Source organism: Streptopelia decaocto (assembly GCF_964273445.1).
Source record: "Streptopelia decaocto genome assembly, chromosome: 1".
Taxonomy (NCBI): domain Eukaryota; kingdom Metazoa; phylum Chordata; class Aves; order Columbiformes; family Columbidae; genus Streptopelia; species Streptopelia decaocto.
Window position 1 is genome coordinate 177,505,832 of NC_138663.1, and position 26,353 is coordinate 177,532,184.

Sequence of the window (26,353 nt, forward strand, 5' to 3'; positions counted from 1 at the left end):
AGGAAAGGCTGAAGGAGCTGAGTCTATTTAGCTTGGAGGAGACTGAGGGGCGACCTTATTAGTGTTTACAAATATATAAAGAGTGAGTGTCATGAGGATGGAGCCAGGCTCTTCTCGGTAACAACTAACGGTAGGACAAGGGGTAATGGGTTCAAAGTGGAACACAAGAGGTTCCACTTAAATTTGAGAAGAAACTTCTTCTCAGAACACTGGAACAGGCTGCCCAGAGGGATTGTGAAGTCTCCTCTACTCTGGAGACATTCAAAACCCACCTGGACGCCCTCCTGTGTAACCTCATCTAGGTGTTCCTGCTCCAGCAGGGGGATTGGACTAGATGATCTTTGAGGTCCCTTCTAATCCCTAACATTCTGTGATTCTGTGAGAGCAACTCCGTGGAGATGGATCTGGGGGTTGTGGTCAATAGTAAGTTGAACATGAGCCAACAGGGCCAACCGTGTCCTGGGGTGCACCAGGCATATCGCTGGCCAGGTGAGGGAGGTGACTGTCCCACTCTGCACTGGTGCGGCCTCACCTGGAGTACTGTGTGCAGTTCTGGGTGACACAGTACAAAAAAGGTATGAAGCTACTAGAGAGTGTCCAGAAGAGGGCTACAAAGTTGGTGAAGGGTTTGGAGTGGAAGCTGTATGAGGGGTGGCTAAAGTCACTTGATCTGTTCAGCCTGGAGAAGAGGAGACTGAGGGGAGACCTCATCATGGACTACAGCTTCCTCAGAAGGGGAAGAGTAGAAGAAGGCACTGACCAGTAATAGAACCCAAGGGAATGGCAGGAAGATGTGCCAGGGGAGGTTTAGGTTGGACATTAGGAATCTTCACCCAGAGGGTGGTGGAGCACTGGAACAGGCTCCCCAGGGAAATAGACATTGTACCAAGCCTGGCAGTATTCAATAAGTAATTGGACAAAGCCCTCAGACACATGGTATGAATTGTGGGTTTGTCATATGCATTGACAGGAGTTGGACTTGATGATCCTTCCAACTCAGGACATTTTATGATTTTGTGATTCTATGAATACTATTCAAAGGCATTCTCAGGAAAAGAACCTCTCCAGCGTTGATTACTTTCTTTATAGATACACCTGTTCTGATTTTGAACACAATTTACTCAAAGCTAATAGCAGTATGTCTATCTAGCACTGCATTACATTGCATATCCAATGAACCTGTCCTGGAAAAAGACATACTATTTATTATTTACATTAATGTTTTTTATAGTGAAACAGAAAAACCCACTTCAATACATGGGCTGTCACCAGCCTTGGCAGGATTATAAAACACATGAAGAATAGGATTAGAACTTAGAAAGATCATGATCAATTGGAGAAATGGGCTGAAACCGATAAGAGTAAATTCAATATAAAAGTAGGAGAAATACTGCGTTGAAGAGAAATTTAATGTGAAAATCTAAAATGGAGATACAGATGAATCAAGCTGAGCCTGAATAAAAACATGAGGTTAATCAAAGTAGCAGAAATGATTTTAAAGTGTATTCAGAACATGACAGTAAACAAGGAAGTTGAATATTTCCTCTCCCTTAACAATAATAAATCTTTAAAACAAAACCTGGGAATTATTTGTAATCTTCATAAAGTCTCTCTCTTAGAGGGTATCCATTGCCCTCAGAAACTGTTTTCCTTTCTCATATGATAAAGAAAAAATATGTGCTCTGAATTGCATCTGTAGGATACATGAAAGGTAAACCTTTTAATAGTCTCATTCTGTCTTGTTTTGGAGGCCCTCAAAAAATAAAACAAAACCAACCAACCAACCAACACCAAACAAGCAAACAAACAACAACCAAAAAACTACCCAAAACTTGAAGCAGTTAGAGAAACTACACAAGCTTATAGGATACTTAGATGTTGCAGCAAAAGAAAAATCTTATCTGTTTAAAAAATGAAATCTATTAAAAAAAAATAGAGAAACTGGAATTGTTTGATCTAGAAAACTGTGTTCTGGTCTAGACCATAATATCAGTTTTCAAATATGTAAAGGATAGCTACCGAGAGGACAGCAACTAGTTTTTTTTCCAGGTCAGTGAAGATCAGGACAGAAAAATGACGTATTTCATTTTCACTCAAGCAGGTTTCTATGTAACTGAATTATCTTATTCTGTAAGTCAGGCATATAAAACTGACAGCATAATTTATTATTCAGCACACAAATAAAAGTGTATCAAAATCACATCCATTCACGTCTACTGGACTCCTGGTAAAATAAAGTGGACTGTAAAATGAGTGTGTTTATAGAAGTCTGGTCCCACTTGAGCTATTGGCTTTGCTGAGATATGCTTCTGGAATGATCCCAATTATATGGTGGAAGTGCATATATTTTCCCGGGTCAAAGCCCCAGTAATCTTGTAAGTTTAGTATAAATGCTGAAGAAAAAAAAAATAAATTAAACTAACAATCATTTAGTGAAATCAGAGTGCAATTTGCAGCAAAAGTTCAAAATACACTTCAGAAAACCAAAAGAAACTAGGTAGTTTAATGCAGCTTCTTGCTGGGATAAAAATAAAAGGAAAATACAAAGGGAATCCCATCACTTTGATGTGAGAGAAATATAAAATTCTAAAAAAAAAAAAAAACAAAAACAAAAACATACACTTTTTTATGTAACCAGTGTAACAGTAAATGCCATACCTACCATTGTGATAACGCACACAGATAAATTTACCTGTGCTGCTACATAAAGAATAATATATTGAGCTCATTTCTTTGTAAATGAAATGGAAATGTTTGTTAAAATTATCTTTTCATCTCTTTCTCTCTCCTTCTCTCACTTCTTGTTTCTCCTCCTTATTCTTTTCTTCTTCAGTCCCTTTCTGCCCATACTGAACTCTTCCTGGCAGTAAAGAAAAAAAAAAATGTAAAGAAAAATCTTCTGGTCAAGATTATGTTTGACACAAGGGGTAAGTCCAAAACAAAAGAGCAGACAAAAAGATGGCTTAGCCTCTTGTTGCCCTGAGGTTTCAGTTTTGAATCTTCTGAATCCCAAACTGTGATGGCTTTTCATTGTCACAGCACAAAGAAATCCTTAATAAATCTGTCAGTCTAATGAGCCTTACACATTAGCATTTATTTCTTTAGTCCACTTTTCTGAATCAATTATACTTGCTTTCCACCTGTGTAATCCACTCTTTTTGCTCACCAGTGCAGATAATCTTGATGCTTCCCATCCAGCTTCAGTATTTACCTATGTAAACACATCTCTTTGCTAAAAGGAGTAATTACCTCAATAGAGAAGCTAATGAAGTCTATATAGAAACTTGTTGCAAATGGCTGTTAATGGAAGGAAACAGAGACCAAACTGTGCTCCTCTTTTTAATGATACTTTCTCAGCCAAAATAATGGTAAAGCATGATTGTTAATAAGAATTGCCTTTTATTTATTTTTTTTTTCTGCTGAGTGTTCAAGTCCTATATGAGATAAGTAAATTACTTCAATTATCAGAATATGTTTTTTTTTTTTTTTTCTGAGATTAGCAGAAGAACCAGATTGCTGTTGCCCATTCACAGGAACTAGAAACGTTGTTAAGTTCATTCCTAGTGATACATTCAGTTGTCAAGGCTGTAGGTTGAAAACCCATACTTCCAGAAAGGAGATAGTTTCTTGTTATTGTTTCATCTGTAACAGGGTTATTGAAAGCATTTCAAAGTAGCAAAATGTGTAGGAGGGAAGATCATCCCCCCATGCTTGTGAAGCTGAAGTTATTTGTGGTGACAGCACTAAATGATCATCTCCACTGTCATGGGACGGAATGCTTGTGGCTGAGCCAGGGGCTGAAATGCACAGGAACAAGCTTTTCCAATTCAAGGCCCAGTTGCAAGCAGCAGTAAGCTTTTCTCCTCTATGACGTGTCCCTTTGTAGTTTTTGAAGCCTTATGCATACATAAAATGGGATTCAGCTAACATAAAAACTGATTTTTAGATTCCTTATTTGCCACAGGCTCCCTTTATACACATTGGAGAGAAATAGATACCTTCAGAGAGAAATGCATTTCATGAGACCAGTATCTAAAATGGGTAGGATTAAACTTTTTGGAGATGTTAACAGATCCATCCTGAGAGGATACAATATTTTGCATATTTTCCTACATTAAACCTAAAGGAACTGTATTAATATTGGTCTAATGTCCTTATGAAGGTAAAAAACCTAAGTAATTTTTGCCACCTTTAAATATGTAAGTAGGTTTTGAGGGATATGTGAATGTATACATCTCAGTATTATCTCTGTATTGGGTCTGACTGGTATGGAGTAAATTTTCTTCATAGCATCTCATATAGTGTTGTCTTTGACTGGTGACCAAAATAGTGTTGATAACACAGCAATGTTTTAGCTACTGTAGAACAGCACCTGCACAGCTTTGAGGACTTTGTCTCTCTCTCTCTCTGCTGGCCCAGAGAGCAGGCTGGGGGTGAGTGAGCAGGTGGGGGTGGACACATCTGGGACAGATGATCCTAACTGACCAAAGGGAGATTCCATACTGTATAACATCATGCTCAATAATAAAACAGGGAGAGGAAATTTTTCTAAAGTATCTGTTGCTTGGAGACTTGTCAGCCATCAGTCTGCTGGTAATGAGTGGTCAATTTTGCATCACTTGTTTCTTTCTCTTTCACTTCATCTTTATCTTGACCCACAAGTTTTCTTACTTTTGCTCTTCTGAGTCTCTCCCTCATCCCTTTGGGAGAAGTCAGCAAGCTTTGCTGTCAGCCACGTAAACACACCACATTCTCAAAATATTAATCAAGTTCTAGTGAAAACCCAAAATTTAGAAAATAAATACTAACGTGTTTAACTGAAACATTGACATGAATATTAATTGCTTAGTCTGCAACCCCACTTTAACTGTAGTGAAGAGTATTCCATGCATGCAGAAAAATTTCTTATGAAGTACCATATCATGTACAAAAATCTATCCTGTTACCAATGCATTTATACAGTTTACCTTTTTCATAACACAATTAACATACAATAGCTCACTTTACACAATAGTGAAGCTCACTTTACATAATAATAAATGGTGTTTCAGACTAATTTCAAGTTGATTGAAACTCAAATTTCTTACCTGCAAAATAGTTTGTGTACTGACCTATTAGAATACAAGTCATAACATATACAATATTTATAAATCTCAAATCTGAATAATTTTCTGATATCACTGAATTATTTCACATTTTTCATAAGGATTTAGATTTTGGTCTGAGAAAATGTGACATCTGCAATATTCTATTGAAGTGATAGAACAGAATAAAGCAAAGAAAAAGAAATACCCAGGTTGATATTAAACTGCCTGCGTAAGAGCAGATTTAATACATTCCTGAAATACAGAGAAGAAAGTACAAGGTCACCTGATTGTATCCAGATAATTGATTAAGCCCTGATGTTTCAAGTTGTTCATTGCAGCTGGGTCACTTTGTTTGTGCAAAGGAACCAGTGAATTGCACTGGGAATATTGCAGCATCAATAACAATCCCTCTAAGGAGCTTACAGCTTCTAACCTATTAAGAAAAAAAAAAAAAAATCCAACAAATCAGTCTCAGAGGATGCATTCCTGTCAGAACTTCTGCCTATAATAACTTAAGGCTATGAATAATCCCATTTGGATCTCAAATTGCTAATATTAAGAACTAGATTAAAACCTGCAGCCCTGGATAGTGGCACCTGAGTCACTGAATTCAATGGGAGTCGCTAAAGACAAATTCATCTCAGCACAATTCACATGTTTAACAGTTATATATATAATGTAAACAAATCGTATAATTTCTCTCTTCTGGAGAAAGTTAATGGAGAGTCCTTTCTGGAACACACTTCATTTGACTCCAGCAGAAATGCTTCAGGCTAAGTTTTACTCAACTTGAGTTACACCTAAGAACAAGCTGGTACTGAAAGGGGTTCTTCCATCTCTTCCCACTTTTCCCTGTGGGTTCCTTTTTTTTGTACCAGCAAAATATTTAGGCAACCAGTTTGACTGAGCAACTTGAAAACTAATCACTGTTCTCCTGATTTAGCTTTAAGATGAATCTTTTCCCTGGAGTAGTGAGAATTGATTCTGGAGCCAGAGGTAAGGCCAAGACTGCCTGTCTTTTGGCAGAAGTCCTCAGTCAGGCTGGCTTAAAATTTTATGCTATAGTTGCTTAATTAATCTGTATTGTTAATTGGTTTGATTTAAGATCAGGCTATTTCAGACAGTGATTTTTGTTTTATTTTTTTTTTTCACTCTGCTTGTGGTCTTTGCCATGTTTTCTGCCGCTTCCTTAATTTTGGGCTGTAATCTTGTGGTAGCAGGAATGTGGTGGTAGAAATACATGTGTGCAGGGTTGTATCACTGAATTGTTCAATTTAACCCACAGGTCTCTGAGTGTTATATCCAAAACCCAGAAGAGAGAGAAAAAAAGACTGGCCAAAGGGTGGGGTACAAAAAATGCAGGATCATAATTTCCAGAGAGAATACAAGTTGCTATAAGCCTTTGCTGATAACAAACTCTCAGGATAAAATATTTAGGAAAAATTGTCCTCCAGAGTTACCTTTCTCTTCAGTGATTATAAAGAAAGAATGGAAAACAAGTTGAGATTATTTACCTGAAGCTTTTTGTGGTATGAATCCCCTTCTACATTACAAGAAAGGCTATCATATAACACTTTAACTTTCCTTTTTATTTTTAAGAAAACTGACAGAACAAAAATCAACTCAATAAAAAATCTTTACAAGTAGATTTTGAAAAACAAATCACCTCTATATGTCTCTATTCCTTATTTCACCAACAGTAGTAAAGAGGTAGAGTTTATTTTATGCAATTTTTAAAAATATATAAACAACTAAAATGAACATTGCTGTTATTAATGCAATGGCTTATATCTTATTCTTGCATTAAATCAGAAAAATTGGGATATCACAGATCCAATGTCAGATAGAAAATGTTTCCCCATTTCCATGTTAAGATCAGTTTGATTTGCTTTCTTTATAGATGATTTTTCATGGGACAACATTTTAAAAATGTCCAGAATTAAAGCTTCCTTAAAATTTCAGCAGTTGTTTCAAATGCGGAATACGAGAGCTAACACATTGTGAAAGGGATTTAGAGAGAAGAAGCTTATGAGCTGAAAAGTGGCTCACAGAGTTTAGTCTACAGGAATGAAATGTAGTAATGAACTCAGGATGGATAATATTCACTGGCAGTGGCTACTGTCTAGAAGGAAATGCAGTATATTACACAGGCTAAGGAAAATGATTTTGCATTCATCTGTGATATGCAGACAAAAAAACAGAGCAAGTAAGATCTTTGGCTGGATTTTCAGAAGGACATTAAGAAGTGGTTTCTTAGCAGTTGGGTTTTCAGAAGATAAATTGGGATGTTTTTAAATTAGAGGAATTCTCCTACAGAGGGTTCTCATGAAATCTGGGTTTAGTTATGACAGAAATGCATTTTGTGATCTAGGACAAGTTGTGTAGGTTAAAATTTTCAGAAAAAAAATTAGTTACATGCTCAGTTCCATTTCTATTAGCTATAAAAAAATAATGCTTCCTTTCTCTAACTTTTCTTGTCTGTTTTAAAAAGCATTGTCCCCTGGCACTTTCTTTTGAGTAAGAAAATATTCTTTCTTATCTTTCTACAAAGCTTGAGTCTTTTGCCTTGTTTGGATCTTGCATCAACACATAGATCCAATGCAGGAGATAAATCTCTCATCTATTTCCTACACAGATAAATCTGCTCTGGAATTATCTGCACCACTGAAATAAAATGGAAAACAATAGTATTTACACTCTCAGATTATGGGGGAGGCAGGGGGCGGGGGGGTTATAGTTTTTTATTCTGGACATTCAGAATTACTTGATATAGAAAAATGATAGAAAAACTTACTTGAAAGCCAAGAGATAATGAACTGAGTTGCAGTGTGTGTTTAGGCAGAACGTCTTTCTATCTAAGTTATACAAATATTATAACTAAAACCCTCACTTCAATAATAAATCCTGAGATTCACCCAGTACAAGATCTTTCACACTACAGTTTTAGTGCACATGCAGAGTAGACATGCAGTGCAGTACTAGTTCCTCAGAAGGTCAGACAAGCTGTGCAAAACAGCCGTACTAATAAAAAGGAGGAAGACTTATATTTGACTAATGTGGCTAGAACATAAAAGTAAGAAAGACAGATTTCAGCTGTCATTAACAAAGATGCAAGGTATGATCATATCAGATGTAAAGCTCTGTGCTGAACTTGATAGTGGTTCCTAAGCAGAAAGTGTTTTAAATTAGCAGTGGTGAAAGACCCAACTATATATACACACACAGCTGCAGAGTTACTGAACATTTGTAGAAATCAAAGATAGCTGGAAGAACACCAGGCTAGCTCAAATTAAATATAATGATTATTCTATGTCATTACTAACAGTTTTTGACTCTTTATATATTTAGTAAATTCACTATATTGCTAAACTTAATTTCCTTAAGGGACTTGATATTGTTATTTGAGCATTTATACATATAAAATGATATATAACTATATGAATGCAACAGTCTGGAAAGAAAAAAAAAAAAAGAAGCAGCATTAGAATTAAATCGTTGAAAGCAAAAATGAATTAATTTTTAAAACTGCAGTTAAATTAACAAATTTTTGTTCCACCGTGATTTTTTTATCTTATTTTCTAGCCACCTGTTCCCTGATTCCAGTTCTTGCCATCTTAGGGATGTATAACCATAGGTGATATTAATTTTTCTCTGCTGTTGGTGCTCATTTGCCCTCCTGCTTAACACCTGGCTCCAACTCCCTTCTAAAAATCTGTGAAGACACAATACAGGTAAAAGGCCAATCAGTTCAGGTGGGAGCAGTCACTGCTTTGGCTTAAGGGTATGGCTCCCAGCCATAAGCATGTTTGTCACATATTGCTTTGAAGAAAGTAAAACTTCATATAGGGCCAGAGATGCATTTGCATAAACTCTTTGACAATAAGTGACAGAACTACAATAAAGCCTATTTTGGACTATAAAAAACTGTGAGGTGAGAAGTTGAGGTAGGAATAATTAGACAAATGTTGAAGCAGAAGTAAGAAAGAGCAGATGGGCTAGGCAAGTCAGATTTCTGCTTAGCTAGTGGACAAGAATATCATAAACAAATGTACTTGTAAAAATGAGTATATTCCTACTGATGTAAGTATTTCTGAGCAAGGCAAGAACACTCAAAAATGGAAGCAGCAGAGGAAGATCAAAAGATGAAGTATTTGGGAGTATAAAGATAACTGTAAGTGCATAGATTTCTGCTGAAGGAAACAAGGAACAGTTGAACTATATGAGAGGTCTTAGCATGTGAGTATTAGAAACATTGGCATGTGGGACCTATAGGCAGTATATGATCAGTGATATTTTGTATCATGCAATAATACACAGTGAATCAATGCTTAAATGCTTAAAGAATTTATTCTTACAACATCCTTATGATGAAAATAATGAGAACTATATGTTGCCAATATATTCACCCTATGTATACTTTAAATATGTTGCTTATAACACTGAAATGTATGTTGGCATTATATTTAGATATTACTTAAATTTTCATTAGATTTACTAAACACATAGTTGATATTGATGTTGTTTACACTTTGAATTACTGGCAAACATTACAATTTCAATTATCTCATGTGTGACCGCTCAGATAAATCAGATCCTTTTATTCCCAGAACCTGATTACAAAATACACTCAGAACAGATTCTTTCACATGTACAAACAAAAAGTTTCTGCAAAAAAGTGTGTTAGTAAAAACCAATCTTCCACAGGAGATATAACATAGTTGCATTTTATCCATAAGTACATTGGTGTGACAGAGAAATAAAACCACAACTAAGGTATCCAGTATGTCAGTTCATAGCTACCAGCATCTCTCAAGCCTTTTTTAGTGATTTACACTGTGGTGGAGAAAACTTAGATGTTGGCCTATCTCTTGAAAATCTAGCTAATTAGGGATAGTCTCTCTAATATTATATGCCTTGTTCTTTGTGTCCTAATCTTAGGAAAATAATACTGATATAATCTGCTTTCAGCATGCATGTCAACTTTTCTTCAGTCTTCTGAATTATTTTCTGAGCATTTTGTTGCAAACTGTTGAAAAGGTCTTACTGACTGGAACAAATTCCATGTAATCAAGGATAATTGTTTTACAACAGCAGAGGAACCTTTTTTAGAAGCTTGTGTGCCAACAATCCAAAAAATGAGCTATCAAGACCTCCGTGCAAATAAAGACAATATTCAGCTTGACCTGCAGACTAGCTTGTTCCTTTTACTGCGTAGTCAACATGCAAACATCAACTGAAAATTACTGAAACAAAAAAAAAAAAAAAAATAAAGTTGTTGGAGGCAGAAGTTATAAGCTATGTTAGAGTTATTAATCAATCTATCCTTTAAACAGTATGAATAGAAACAGTTACTTCCAACTCCACTATTTCAAGTGTCCTAAAAAGACAAGAAAGTTTAGGTCATATACTTACATAATGACAAGGACTTCTTACTTCCCTTCTGGGCTTGCATAAAATTGGACATCTCAGATGTTACCATGACTTGGGTCTATAATGTAGTTGTCTTAAATGCCTGTTTTCTCTTCAAGTTATAACGACTGGCCAAATTATATATAATAAATATATATCATATTGAATTTAATAGATATTTATATATTTTCAGGTTTGCAAACTGAAGTGTTTGGTTAGCAGCTGGAAAAAAAAAAAATGTTCATCATTATCTGCAAGAAGGCACGTGACCCTTAAAACCATATTCTGTTTTTAATGTGATACTAAGTAATATGATGCTATGATTCTTCATATCTTCCTTGATGACACTTATATTTTATATAAGATTTTATGGGTTTTTAATTTCTAGAATGAAAGTAACTGAAGAAAGTACTTTGCGCCCTCGTTTTCCCTGAAAAAATAGACTTCTCTTCCAGATGACAATTTACCTCCTTGCAAGGTCATTTTAGAGACTTCGTAGCAGCCAAAGTAAATGAGAATAGCAAGCACAACATTTATACTTAGTCAAGTAGTATCTGTTGGACTGTATTGCTGTAGTCATTATATTATTAATATTAGTTATATTTCTCCTGCCTGCAAATGTCTCCAAAGACACAATGGATGTGCCAGAGTGGAAAAAACTGACTTGTGCACAGAGCCCTTCATAGACATGACTGTCTTTTACAGAAAGGAAAAAAAAAATAATCCAAATCTTGGCAACAAGCTAATCTTTGTTTAGCGTTATTTGACATCTACTTTACTCAGTATGAATGACTCATTAGAAAGTTTATTTCAGTAAGAGAGAGCACTCTTACAGTCCACCAAGTGGAACGTTGTAAAAATACTACACACACTGGAGCCAAGGAACTAATCAGAATTCTAGCTTCATACCTCTTGTTGGAACAATATTCTTCAGTAACCTCAATGGGATATCTACAAACCTCCTTGACATTTTTTCAAATCCTCAAGTACTGTTTGCTTCTTTCTCACACCCTTGTGATATGCAGGAATGCTCTAGGCACTGAAGAAGTCAAGAACCCCGTCTGATATTTGTTCAAGAGTATTTTCTTTGAGAGGTTTTCCTTTAATAAAAATGAATAGGTTGTTTCACACCAAAAGTGATCTTATTGATAGATCCTAAAAATGTTAAATGAGCAACCTGTTCTGTAAATGTTGCTTTTCTAATTTAAAATCATTACAGCACTGGAGCATTGACATGGTGTTATTTGTTATAATTTCTTGTTTAGTTAGTCTAAGTTATTCCCGTGATTTCTTCTTTGATTTTAGCTTTATTTAATATCTTTAGCAAAACATTTACATCTATATTTACAATTCTCACAGTGAAACAATACATGGAGGTGATAGAAACCCCTACTGTTTTAATATTGATTTTGGAATTTGCTAAATTAAATCTTGTAACTTTTAAATATTCAACAGGTTCATGTTTTTAAGTTAGTTCTTTAATACATTTTATATTTTTCTTGGTACTCAGCTATTTCTATTTTTTCTGTGTTAATTCACAACACATGTAATGAAAAATGGAGAAACAGAAAATATAGTGAACAATGAGGTGACATAATTCATGGATAATTAGAACATAGCATTTTAACATAAAATCCTTGGATTTTAAACTTTGCTATATTTCCAAGGGAAGTCAGAAACCATGGTTTTGCACTCAGATTTTTAAAATATATATATATATTTTTATATTAAATACACAGAACCTATCCTGCAGCAAGATAATATTACTGAGCAGAGCAAGGTCATGATTTGTTTCAGAAAATGTAAAACTTAATGAGACTGATCTATAAAGAAGAGCCATTTCATAGATGCATGGTTCCCTGCCACTTGTGCATCCAGTACCCATTGTTTTCATATGGAAAATTTCAATGATTTGTTTTTGGGGAGATGTAAAATACAACTTGAGTACCTTTATGCTTATAATTTTGTTGATTCAACTAAAAGCCTTATGAAAACTTTCCTCAAATTTTGTTTAATTTCAGCCTCAGATAAATTGAACAGTCGTGGTCTTTAGGTTCAGGGGAATAGCATTATCATTGTATCAGTTCAATTCTGATGCAATCCAGCTTAATGAATGTAAGGGTCCATCACAGTCTTGTGTTACATAGGTGGCAGGTAAACCTGCTCAAAATATATTTTTGAAAATTTCAGAAATCTAAGTCTGTTTTATAGTACCTGAATCAAGACTATAAGAAGTATAACAATGCATAAGTGTTTATTTTTAAACAAGTTGCATTATAAAACTGAAGTATTTATGATAATTTATATGTATGAAGCATCTCCATACATTCCTGGGGAAAAAAATTCTAAACATTTTTTTTATTTTAAAAAACACACAAAAGACAACATTTTATTCAATAGAGAAAGTTCTCATTTCACATTTGCAATAGTCCAGTAATAAGATTTAACATATAACCATAAAGGATGATCAATTTGTCCCACTACCTCAAAAAAACCCACAAGCGACCCAATGGCAAAGCCCCCCAAACTACTATCAATAATACAGCAGATTTAGGTTTTTATTTTTCTTAAGACAAAAAATAAATTATCCATCTTCAGAAATACAGAACAAATACCTTAAATAATAATTTCTATAGGCTTTCCCTGTTAGTAATCTCCCAATGTTGTTAAGATCATAGCTGATCTCCATCAATTTTTCTTACTCTGTTTCACTGTTACGAACCTTCTTAGATGCTTCCTATTTTTCACAGTCATTAGGGTGAACCTTACAATTGTTTTTAACCCCTGTAGGCAGCTCATCATGACGCAGCTTCTCAGTTATTCCCCCACAGCAGGATGGGGGAGAGAATTGGAAGAGCAAGAAAGTGAGAAAGCTCATGTATTGAGATAAAGACAGTTGAACAGCTAAAGCAAAAGCTCTGTGTGCAAGGAAAGCAAAAGAAGGAGTTAATTCACTGTTTTCCATTGGCAGGCAAGTGTTCAGCTATCTCCAGGAAAGCGGGGCTGCATCACACTAATGGCTACATGAGGAGACAAACTTCTTCCCTTCCTCCTTCTTCCACCAGCTTTCATTGCTGAGCATCTTGTCATCACAAATCCAAAAGATAGCCCCATACAAGCTACTATTAAGAAAATTAATTCTTTCCCAGCAAAAACCAGTACGCTGTAAGATCAGGGATATTTACAGTCTTTTTTTGGTTGTTAATTATGTTTTGTTCTCCTATATTTCTACATGCATATTTTGGGATTTTATAACTGTCTTTTCTCAGACTGTATCAATGGTTAAGCATAAAAAAATATATATGCAGGTATATCTGGATCTCCTATCTATGTGCAGATGCACATGCAAAATAAAAACAGAAAACAGTGTTTATACAATGTGGTGGGAGCCATTGAATGAAATACTACTCAAGTTTTAAGTACTTTTCTTGTTCTGCAAGCATCTCAGAGTTTGAATACTGCAAAGACGTTATACTGTGCTTCACTTCATTTAAAACAATTTTAAAAAGGAAAAGCACCATTTGACTGTCAGAGACACAGAGCAAAGGAGCTTCTTTTTTCATTATTCAGTAAAGAAGGAGAATTATTTGCAAGCAGTGCACAAGCAGGAAAGCACAGAAAAAGCTTGGTTGTGTTTGTGCTCACACTAATTCTCTTGTTTTCTTCTGTCTTAAGACATTTCTAATTCTAAACTCCACTTCATCCTGTAGGAGTGCCCAGCGGATTAGATTTTAGTCTTCAAAACAAGTTTTAAGAACAGACAAACAGTTTACAACAACTAGGTTGGCTCGAAGGCACCAAGAGATCTCTGAAAAAGGCCATCTCCAGCCTGTTATGAACTTCTCAATCTGATCACGCCTTCCTGTAGTTTAGGCTAGACTGTCATCATTCAGTTTAGGCTAGACTGTCTGCTCACTGTCCAGTAGCCCTAGGGAGAGTTCTGATGATAGTTGTGGAGGGCACATGGTTGGGGAAACTCCCGCTGAAACCTTGGTGCGATCATACCTCAGCAACTAAGTGAGGTCTTGTACCTCTATATTTTCACCGGGAAGCTATTTGTTTCAAAATCCTTAACCACCTCTCACTGAGATTTACAGAACGTCAAAATGCATAGATCACTTACAAATTCAGTGGGAGGCAGACCTCCTCCCTCCCCTTCCACCCTGTGTTAGAGACACATTGAGACACATGAGGGCCTGAGGGTGTTTACATGCTGCCACCTGCTGCTTTTGTCTCCTTGATCTGCCTTTGCCCTGCTGCCAGCAGGGCTGGAGATTTGCTCCTCTCTGCCTAATTCTGCTCATCCTCCTGCAGTTTGATTCAGAGCCCGATGGAGTCAAAGACTCCTAAGACTTCCTTTGGCTTCAGTGGATTTTGGAGTCTGCCAGATACATAATTAATTTATTTCAATGGGCTATGAATCAGGCTTTTTGTACTGCCAGATGTATAATTAATATTTCAGGATGAATTCCAGGTATCTTGCTGTTTTTTAAGATTCTTCCTACTGTCTCAGTTCCTGTCCCTCATGTAGCAAGGTCATAAATTCAACTCTTATATTCTTAGATAAACAAGCAGAACAATAACATTAATAGAACTGTGATGTGATGCTTTTAAATATCTACCAGTTACATAAGAAAAACATCTCAAAGGATATTCCAGTCTCAAAAACTATAGCTTTTTCACCCTGAATTTTCCAAATGAGGGTTATTTTTTCATCATCTGATAAAATCCATCTTTGACTGCAGTTTTGTCATTCTTTATAACTCGAAGGAGAATTTAATGTTGTTTATGTATGAAAAAGCACAAGTGAATTTACCGAAATATAACTAGTTTCATGCACTACTTCAAATATCTTTTTTATGTTAATGATTGAAAGTGGACAAGTGAAGCAACTGGAGTATTTTATTCTTTTGTGAAGGCTGTCTTGAAATTAAATATGCTCCTTTTTTTATTTCTACCCAAGCAGCTTTTTCTTTCTTTGAAGTCTTACATGGACTGCAACACAAGCCTGCTGTATTCTAGCTTGTTAATAGACCTTCACTCTTCAAAACAGTATAGCCTGTAGTCTATGACTCCCACTGTTATTTCCAATGAATCCTCTCACTTTTTCACTCAAAGGCAAACATCTATTTTCCCCAACCAGTTTTACACCAGAATACGATGTCTGCCCTAGCTTTATGAATTAAACCTCAGTCTAAAATAAGCACATTGCTAAAGGACACAAAGGAACTTGGCTGTATACTAATTTTATTTCATACCATTGGTCTTGTTTTCTCAGCAAGATGCTGAGTGGAGAGGTATAACAAAACTGTCTCTTGAACTCATCAAAACCGTGTTTTGCTTTCACTAACCTGATACCTGTCTGGTTTTTGGTTGAATGACCCCAACTCCTTTTTTAGTTTCAGATCTATCCAAAATAGTTGCAAAGCTGTGCTCTGAAGTTTCAGCAGGTACTAGAAAAATACATAGTTTTGCATTATATTTCCATTTATGATTGCTCCTGATTCTCACATGATGGAATCTGAATATAAAGAGTAACTTGGAAACCAATTTTGATGAGCCTTAACAGTGTGATCAACTTAAAAAGGAAATCTGAATAAAAGCTTTGAAATTCACTGCAGGAGTTTGTTTTCCAATAGTAACTTCTTTTGATTTCAGAAGAAAATCATAAGCTTGGTAAATTAAGTTCATTTCTATGAAAACAGGTCATTTTTATTTAACGAGGGCAGCTCCCAAGCAATGCATGATCATCTTAATGAAATTCAAGAGCTGCTTCATGAAACAACATGTTTTGAAAAAGATGGAAGCAAGAATGGAAAAAAAAATATTAGTAATACTATGATTTATGTTAACTATACGAAGTACTACATGATTATGTATTGAAAAACTTGGGGGCCATCCAAAGATTGTCAGATACTTAAGTTCTCAAGTTTTGTTTTAAACCTTTTGGCAGTTGCTATTAACTTCTGCTTCTCTGTGCTTTAAATAGATGATACACAAAACATGCAGAGCTGTAACTGGTGCTTGAGGATGAATCCTTTCCACTACTGCATTTGCTCTAAGCTTTAAAAAGTTGTTGACACAGTTTAGCAAAAACACTTAGTCTCTTAGATATCACTCTGCTTCTGAATAATCTTTTTGCTGTACAGATCAAAAGGAAAGCTTTCATCATAGATCTTGAATTGGACTCTAATCAGTGTAGGAATTCCACAAGCTTCAGTGCAAGACCTTTTCATTTCCCTTATGTGAAGATCAATTAGATAGCAAGCTCTTCAGAACAAACATCAAATTCTTGCAGTGTTTACTGTACTAAACAATGCAAAACACCACAGTTTTGGCTTCAAGAAAATAAACTGTAATTGACATGTTTGTCTCAGAGTATGGAAAGATCAAAACCAGTCAACTACTTTCCCTGCTCAGCTACGCAAATTGCTTCCAGAGTAAACTAGCCATAGTCAGTCCTGCAGATCAAGATGAATGTGGAGGTGTTAGATGCTCTTTTAAAATGTCACACTTTTATTTTCAGTGTTGCAGCTTTCTTTTTTTATTTTTTGTCCTCTTTTTTTTTTTTTTTTGTGTTTTTTGTTTTTTTTTTTTTTTTTTTTGCATAAGTAGACAGAAAAGGTATAAGGAAAAAGATACTATGTCAGAGTTTTGCTAAATTATATATTTAGGGGGAAATATGACTATGTCTTTTATTTTTTCCCCTAAAGCACAGAATTCTTATTAACCATGTATGATGAGGTGCTGTGCGGCTGGAATACTCACTGTAAATAATAGCAACTGAACATTTGCAGAACTTATCCAAAAGTTATTTGAAGCCAGTGGGGATCTTTCCATTGATTTTAAAGGGCTTTGAAATAGACCTTTAGCCTTGTTTTCTATCCATGAATCATTCAGAAGCCATTCTTGATGTCTAGTTATTTGTAAGTATTGGACAAATAGTATGGACAAACAACTTCTGGTCTACAGGCTGTTTCCAAAATGTTAATTTAGACTATTCACTAGTGATTAGTCATCTACATCATCATGATGTAGATGACTGAAACTGAAACTGTTTAAGCTATAACATCTATCCATTAACATTCTTATAATGGAGCAGATCATTGATGGGGTGTATGAATGAGTAATGAATAACAAATGTTGAATAGTGAATAATGAATAGTAAATAATTTATACATTCTGGTAAGATTTTTAAAACAAATATTCACTCATGCTAATATCTGTGAAACTTTTAGGACTGAGAATATTTTCAATGATTCAGCAGCTGCAACAAGAAAGTGGAATAACAAGTAGTAATTTGAATAACAGAGGATAACATTTACAATTATTTTGTAATGAAAAGTAAACTTTTTTTTTTATTTTTTTTTTAATATTGGATTAGGTCTGCAGTATAAAAGAAGAGGAAGGAAACTACATTATTGGCAACAAAACCGACCAAGGGCCTTTTTGGTTTCATTGCTTTCCTCCCATCCAGCAGCACACTGAATCTAAGAAAGCAACAATATGCCATATTTTCTTCTTGATATCTGCGGAGTTAAGTGTGTCATCTGATTTAACATTCCAGTACACAGGCTATTCCTCATTACCTCATTAGCTTGAAAAAAAGAAAACAGAAACAAAAAACACAACAAAACACAAATGTTATGAGAAAACAAAACAGAAAATCCTTTAAAATATATTTGAGCCAATTGCATCATAAAATAGAAGCATGTCTCACAACTCTTATTCAGCATTGTCACATTGCTGTTAGTCACTTTTACATTCATAGTTTCTTTTAACGTTTCCTTTCTTTCTCCAGTTAATCCTTTCATCATGTTTGATTATTTTTTTCTTCTTCATCTTATGTCTTTGGATCTTTTAATTATATTTTTGTCTCCTCATTTTTTCTCTCTTTCATTTTCCTTTTTTTTTCTATGTATGTGTTTTTACATACATACATGTGTTTCTCTCATTGCATTTACTCATCATCTGTCTTTTGCATTTTCTTTTATTTTCCTAACATATTCTTTATTATTTTCAGTTAGCACTCACTTATGTTTTGCCTGTTGATCCTTTTCCTCATCACATTTTGTTCTTATTTATCAGCCAAGGTGCCTCTTGCAAAAAGCTGGCAAGTGATTCTGATGTAAACAGAACACTTCTTGCAAACCTTGTAAAGCACAACATATTATCAGTTACATATTTCTAGTGCTCACAGATCTTTTACTAACCTTTTCTTCTGCAAATCTGGTATTTCTCATTTTGTTCAGCTATCTGATCTGATCCAGGTCTCATTTCTAATAAATTCTGCCTGGCACCATCTGACTCATAAGGTATTATTTTCTCTGAATACAGAGATCTCTCCTAACATAAACTCAGAAGCCTACTCCACATATAGCTTCAAATTTGTCTACTATCATAATCTAACAATTAGATGACTCAGAACAAACCCTTAAATCAATAGCTGCCTCAGTGAGAAACCACTGATGTGGATTTAGAGACATTTGGTCTTAAATAATATCATACTTAAATCCTGTTCATTAGTCATAATTACATCTCATTAGCAATGTGACAATACAAAATATCTTTTAATTCTCCAGTTTGTATGTGTCACAGTCCAATACTTTCTGACCAGTTTAATTTAAATTGTACTAGGTCTGCCTGAGATGGTGTTAACTTTCCTCACAGCAGTCCATACAGTGCTGTGCTTTGTATTTGTAGTTAGAACAGTGTTCATAGCCTACCAGTGTTTTGGTTGCTAGTGAGCAGTACCCACACAGCATCACGGATGTCTATCCAACCCACAACACGTATCCACCCCCAAAAGTCATTAGGCTGAGGATGGAAAAGCAGTTGGGAGGGGAACACAGTCAAGACAGCTGGTCCAAACAGACAAAACGGATATTCCATACCATATGACAACATACTGAGCAATAAAAACTAAGAGAAAGGGTGTATGAGGGGGAAGGCATTAATTATTAAAGTATTTATCTTCCAAAGCAACTATTGTGGAACTTGAGGGCCTGCTTCTCAGGAAGTGGTGAGATATTTCCTGCTGATGGGAAGCAGAGAATATTTTTTTTTCCTTCGCTTCTGCATGTGATCTTTGTTTTTTTTCCATTAAACTCCTTTCTCCCGATTCACAAGTTTTACACCTTATTTTCTCCATCTGTCTTGCTAAGAAGGAGGACTGTGAGAGCAGCTTGGTGGGCAAGTGGCAGACAGCCAAGGTCAACCTATCACATAGATGTTCCACATGAGAAGATTTTAATATTTCAACACCAAATTTATTTATTTGAAGATACTTGATGTTACACGGGAGTTTGATTTAACAGAGTGATACAGCACATACTGAGATCAGAATGCAAGCACTATGCAGCAATCACAATATACAGTTGGATCACAATATAAATTTGATTCCCATTTCCAGTTTCTGTATACTTCCCATCACCATACTGGGTGTTCTCAGCTGCCTGGAAGGAATACATGGGTTGAAACCAGCTTAGTCCTGTGGCCTTCTTCAAAGATCAATTTGTTGGTTGCTCAGGTTTTATACCTTTTGTTGGGCTGAGCCACAAATATACTTCCCCTATGTTGTCTGGTCAGACTAGCTCAGGAAGATATTAACACTTTAGACTAATTCAAGGAAGGTCATTATACACCCAGTTGATCCACACAACTGATAAAACTGCTTAGCTAAAACACAGGGCGCCCTTTGGTCCTCTTTGTATTGAGATGAGCTCAGCCTTCCTTACAACGGCTGTGGGCACTCCCTGTATTATTCCCTGAGCTTCATGAAAACACCACCTTTGTCTATCTCCTCTGTGCCTTCTTCCATTGCAGGGATTCACTGTTCAGTTGCACTTTAAAATGCTCAAGACTACTGAATGCCCAAATCTCAGGCACAGGAGACTTATTTGAATAAGTCTCTGTCAAAAAGCTTATATACCACCCTTGTATTCATCATCTTTAAAGATAAAGAGGAGCTTACCATCATCAATTGAAATGCTTACTTTTAAACAGCTACATAATGTAAGCCAAAATGAAGAGGAGTTGTGGTATTTTTTTTAATTTTAATTATGTTTATAAACTATGATTCCTACTAGTGGCTGAAAATGGCAATAAATCAAAGGTTTCTTCAAGGTGATCTTCAGTTTGTAGGAGCAGCACCATTTGTCTGTAAACTGTGTTTAAATTTACCCATCACTGGCAGAACATGCACTTGGAACTTCTAAATAACTGCTTTTCCCCCTTCTATCTTAGGTATGAAACTACTTCAAGAAGAGAGGAGAAACTTCACTTGACTTTTTCTGAGATACAGATTCTTTGTATATTTGTTATCCCAGGTAAAGAGTTCAGAGCTTAACAGTCCAATATGACTTTAGGAGAAATTTCTTTCCTTATGGGGACAAGACTTCTTGAAATTTCTTGTTGATTAGAGGTTTAAGAAATATCACCTACAAGAAAATATTAAAAGTACTGTGACCAATCTTGAGAAAAAATACTGAGAGACATCTTCAGACACATGTGAAAGTTGTTACAGGGAGGAAGAGGAAAAACTGTTGTCTAGGTCCTATCCTTTAAAATTAGAGACAAAAGCAAAGGGCTTAATGTGTAACAAGACAAATATATTTCTATTGTTAAAGTTAGAAAAGTACAAGGACAACAGTTTTATTGGGAAAACTGTGAAGTTCTTTCATGAATAGTCACAATAGGGTAATTTTTAAAGCAGGCTAAATGAATACCTGTCAGGAACGTTTGGGGCATATTAAACCTTCACTAAGCAAGAAGAAGTAGACTAAGATGCCATCTTACAAGTTCTTTCACAACCCTTTTCTATGACTCTATAACAGACAACTAGGTTTCTTCAGGATTGAAGCTCTTGTAGCTAGTTCCTTGTCAGGTTTACAATATAAGTTCAGAGCAGAAATTGCTATAGCAGTGTAAGCATAGAATAACTGTTCAACCTGTTTATTTTCTGAGGTGGGGTCTTTGCTGCCTTGTTCTAGGAAGAGTTCCGCTGGCAGTTCCCTACATAGTTCAGGTACTGCCTAGGCAAGCATTTGTTATGCCAATATGGATATGCTGAATGGGATACATTTTAACTACACTAATCATCTAAGGATTTATAAACAACAAAGGGAAAACACACAGAGAGTGTATGATTCATCTGACCCACTTTAGATATCTATTTGAGGAAGCTAATTCTGTCCTTAAACCACCTATTAATCTCCAAAATAGCAAGTAGGATTGCTATCTCAAATGAAGATGCCTTAAATGAGATTCCCATACACTTTTGTTAACCTTATGATGATAAGGGTGATATGAGTAGTATATAAAGTAGTATAAATTATGTATTTGTAGATAGGAGTTTTGTCTCATGATAGTCCTGATGGACAGAGCAACTATTCTTACAGAAAAGGGATTTATTTCAGGTCTTTGATGCAGTTTGAGACAGCTTGACTCACAGCTACATCTTTCTGTAACTTCATTACATTTTATACAAAGTTTTAGTATTTTGCTCTTTTTTTAATTTTTTCTTCTCACATGCAAAATCTTTCACAGATACAACATGGCCAATTCTCAGGCTGTATCCAGCTACAATCTGAACAGTTTTACGGGCTCTATCAATGTACAGCCATTGCAATCTCATAACTACAACAGAGGACCTAATGAATTGGAAGAAGCAAAACCACAAAAAATGTAAACATTTGAGAAGTTAATTATTAACTGCATAAAACTCATTGATTTAGGGGGAGTTTTAGTGATTCATATTAGTAGTAGATTAGATCTTCTACTGGCAAAATTCATGTTCCTCTTCTGCACATTAAATAACATGTATTTATAAGGAAGGTGAGATTTTATTTTAAAAATAGATCAAACAATGCGTTACTTATTTACTTTCAGGCATGACCATACTTTTTTTTTTTACTTTTTTCTTTTTTTTTTTTTCTTTTTTCTTTTGAACTATTAGAAAAACAAATAGTAGATCTTAAATCAAATTGCAATCAGAAACTTTTCCAGTTCTGTGTGTTTCAAAGCTATTGTGATTCTGGAGAAAAGGGCCTGTAAAATAAATAAATAAGTAAATAAATAAGTAAATAAATAAATAAATAAATAATTGAGATTGTGTGTTTAAAATATTTGCCTAGACCAATTAACAAGTAGAATTTTAGGAGGCTGTTTTAGGCAAAGTAGAGATTTCATGGTTCACTTACTAAGATCAGACCCGAAATCGAATTAACTTAAAACAAAGGAGGAAGACATCTAGAAATTTGTTTTAAAGGGAGATTGAGAAAATACACAAGATTTCTACATGTTAGATTTTGTTTATGCTTATTTTGTATTTAGTACATGCTATATTATGAAATATTAGTTACACTATAGCCCTCTCTTCTACACTTTATCTCTTGTGGGTCTTCAGGACTTAGCAGAATTGGATCCCTAATCTCCTGTAAAACTTTAACACTGTCTTTCCCTGCCCATACAAAATTAATAGAATTAATAGAATTACATCCACTAATAGGAACACACCAAAAAAAAATTAAGAACATTACAAAAAATACAGATTTTATGCCACCAGCAGAGAAAGAAAAGGAGATAATTTCTGCTGCATTAAGTGCATTTAGAATGATTCAGAGATCATTGGAATCAAAGGAACTTCAGCACATGCTTAAAATTTATATTGCTTAAAATTGAGCTTCAAGGCTTCTTTAGAAGTGAGATTGAAAATACAATTAGTTTACATGTACAGATGCTCTCTAAATATAACAAAAAAAATGTCAACTCAACTGCCAGTTTCAATGTGTAACACAGAAAAATAAATTCTGATTCTTAATAAGATTATAGACGTGATATTATACCAGTGGCAGCACCCAACAGAATGTACCAACCTCATATAGAGTAAGAAGTGTTGTGTCTTTTTAACCAAAAGCATTTAGCTGACAGGATCATGTTCAGCATCCATCATTAATTTCCTATGCCATTCCCATTTTCTCAGGCTAAATGTAACACAAATTGACCTGGAGTAGATACTGAACACTGTCATTTTCTACAGAACATTGCCCATGGCTATGCATTGTTCTTTTACCTTTATGCAAATTTATGGTTAGATTTAGCTGATAATCAACCTTTTGAAATACATCTCATGGCCACCAGGTGCTCCATTCTTGTAATGCCACCTGTAAACAGATCAGTGTGTGGCTCAATATACTGCAAGTATTGAAATTTTTCAGTATGGGCCAGATCATGAAGCTATTGACTGATTACAGTAATAGTTGCTTTGACCATCCGAAGACTGAATAGAAGATGGAAGGAAATTTTATTACCCAATATTACATTATTTTGTGCTATATATTTTTTTTTCATAGAGCTTCAGAGAATTTCTGTGTCAGTAACTTAAAAATATTACATATTAAAGTAATTCCATTAAAGCCAAGTTAAACATTTATGTTGGAGCTGGATCTGGTGAGGACAAAAAGTCTTCTCTAGTACATAAAGTACTTCTATAATTATATCAGCAACAAAAGGATGACTAGGGAAACGAGTTGAATGGCACAGGGATCCTGGTGAGACAGTGCGTGCAAAAGGCTGAGGTATTAACAATCTTCTTTGCCCCAGCTGTCACTGTTCTGTGGGAATTCCAGATTCCAGAGACAAAGAGGAAAGTCTAGAGCAAGGAAAACTTAGAGACTAGTCTAGATCCAACTTAATTACATGGTCTAACCCTGCTGATAAATCTGGCCCTTACTCTGTATCATATATATATCACAAATAGTAGAGATATTTAAATATAATGTACCATAAACAAACTCCATTAGTCAATGCTCTTAATATTTTAAATTGCTTCTGTGCAGAAATCCTAGTATGATTGACGTGATAAAGGTCCTAGGTTTTGAATTTAGAAGCGCAGCTTTCTCACAACAAATATACCAGTTGTAATTAATTAACTTGTTACTATCTTTATGTCAAAACATGAAAGAAAAACATATGTCTTCACTAAAACCTTTCAAAACTTACAGATAGATGGATTTTTGAAATAAATGTATACCTGTATTCTACAAAAAGTGTCAATAATGAAATCTTTGGCTATTTAGATCACATTTTTAAACAAAAAAAGTTAATTCAAAACTAAAAATCAACATCTACCTTGCACCTTCAATTTCTGGGGAAAAAAAATTGTTTCCATGGCATAATAAAATGCAAACATCAGAGTTAAATCTCATTTTAAATTGCAATAGTTGGCTATACATTGAAGTAATTGATTACTAACATATAAATATTTTATAAATAATTGTTATAGATTTCAAAATTTTACCCAAGTCACAATTTAAAACACATTTATCCAATAGTCAGTGTATATTGATTGTACAGTAGTTACAATCAATTTCAGATCCATCCTGACTCAGATAAGCTAGAATACTGAAGCTCAAAATGTTCTTATTGTTTAACTGTTCTCCTATGCCTTTCCTCTGTTTTGCATTGCCCTGATTAGTTTTGTTCAAAACATATTTGTTACAGGGTTGAGGGGGACCTTAACAATATGGGTTGAACCCATCAATGTTGCTTGATCTTGTGGGTATTGATCAGCCTGTGGTACTCTTTTTTCTATTTAGTAGTAAGCCTCTAATTGAGAAGAAGTTGAGCTTCTGTTTGGTGTAATAAATAGTATGCTGGAGGTAATCTGAAGTAACACATGCCCATTTATGAAAGTTTAGGATACTCTTCAGAACTGTCTGGACCTAGGAACCCTATCACTGCACTGTATTTCTGCCAGGACAAAGTTATATTTCTAACTCACATGAAATTTCAGAAATTTCAATACTCATTCTAGCCATACTTCTAACAATTCTTCATTGCTTTTATTCTGAAAATCTTACGAATAGCAGCAAATCCCTTTAGCTCCCTTTAGTTCGTGGCCTTATTTATGGCCTTGTCCCTCTTTCCATTATTTCTTCAAGTTTTTTCATCCATTCACTTAGACATGGTGTCCTTGTTATTATTAAAGTGTATCATACTAAAATTAAGGTAAATATGATTAATTTTGTCTTTTGCTTACACATTCCAGTAGTTGGCAAACCAGTAGCTGAGCCCTCTGCAGTGAATTTCTTTCAAGCGTGATCTGTACTACTGTTTCAAAAACTGTTTGATCCTTGGACATTACCACAACTGGTTGTGACTTTCTTGTTATATTGTGGCATTTGCAACAATTAATCAAGCACACTGCTTATAATTTTGATAATGAGAATGTAGAGTATGTTTCCTTTAGGATCACTGTGGACCTGAAAGATACAGCTATTGAAAAGCCATCATCTCCACAATAGCAAAGGTGTACCAACACATACATAGATTGAAAACAAGCCGATTCATTATTATATTGACTATTATAATTACTAATGACTATTATAATTACTAATTAAAAAAAATTAATAAAGGTCTTGTGTATGATCAAAAGTTAAAAATAAAAGTAAAAACCCAACCAACCAAACAAAAAGAACACATAACAAACCAAACCAAACAAATAAAAAACCCCACCTTACATAGAACTTAATTTATTCACCTATGTGTATGTGTCTTGGAGAAAAACGTTACGTGTATTTCTTGTAGCCATCTTGTAGCCATATATTATAATTTGCCTTTCAGATATTCAGATCATAAGCCTTACTCAAGAAGAATTAGACACAACTGTAATAAATAAAAAATAAATAAATAAATAAATAAATAAATATAAACCAATCCCAAAAAGCTGTTTTACAGTGCCAGTGAAGCACCTTGTGTTCTGCATTAGTTCAGTCAGCTATAAAATTCCACCTAAGCATGTTTGAGCCAACAAATATTGAACTATTTAATGGACAGCAATTGCTTCTACTGCAAAA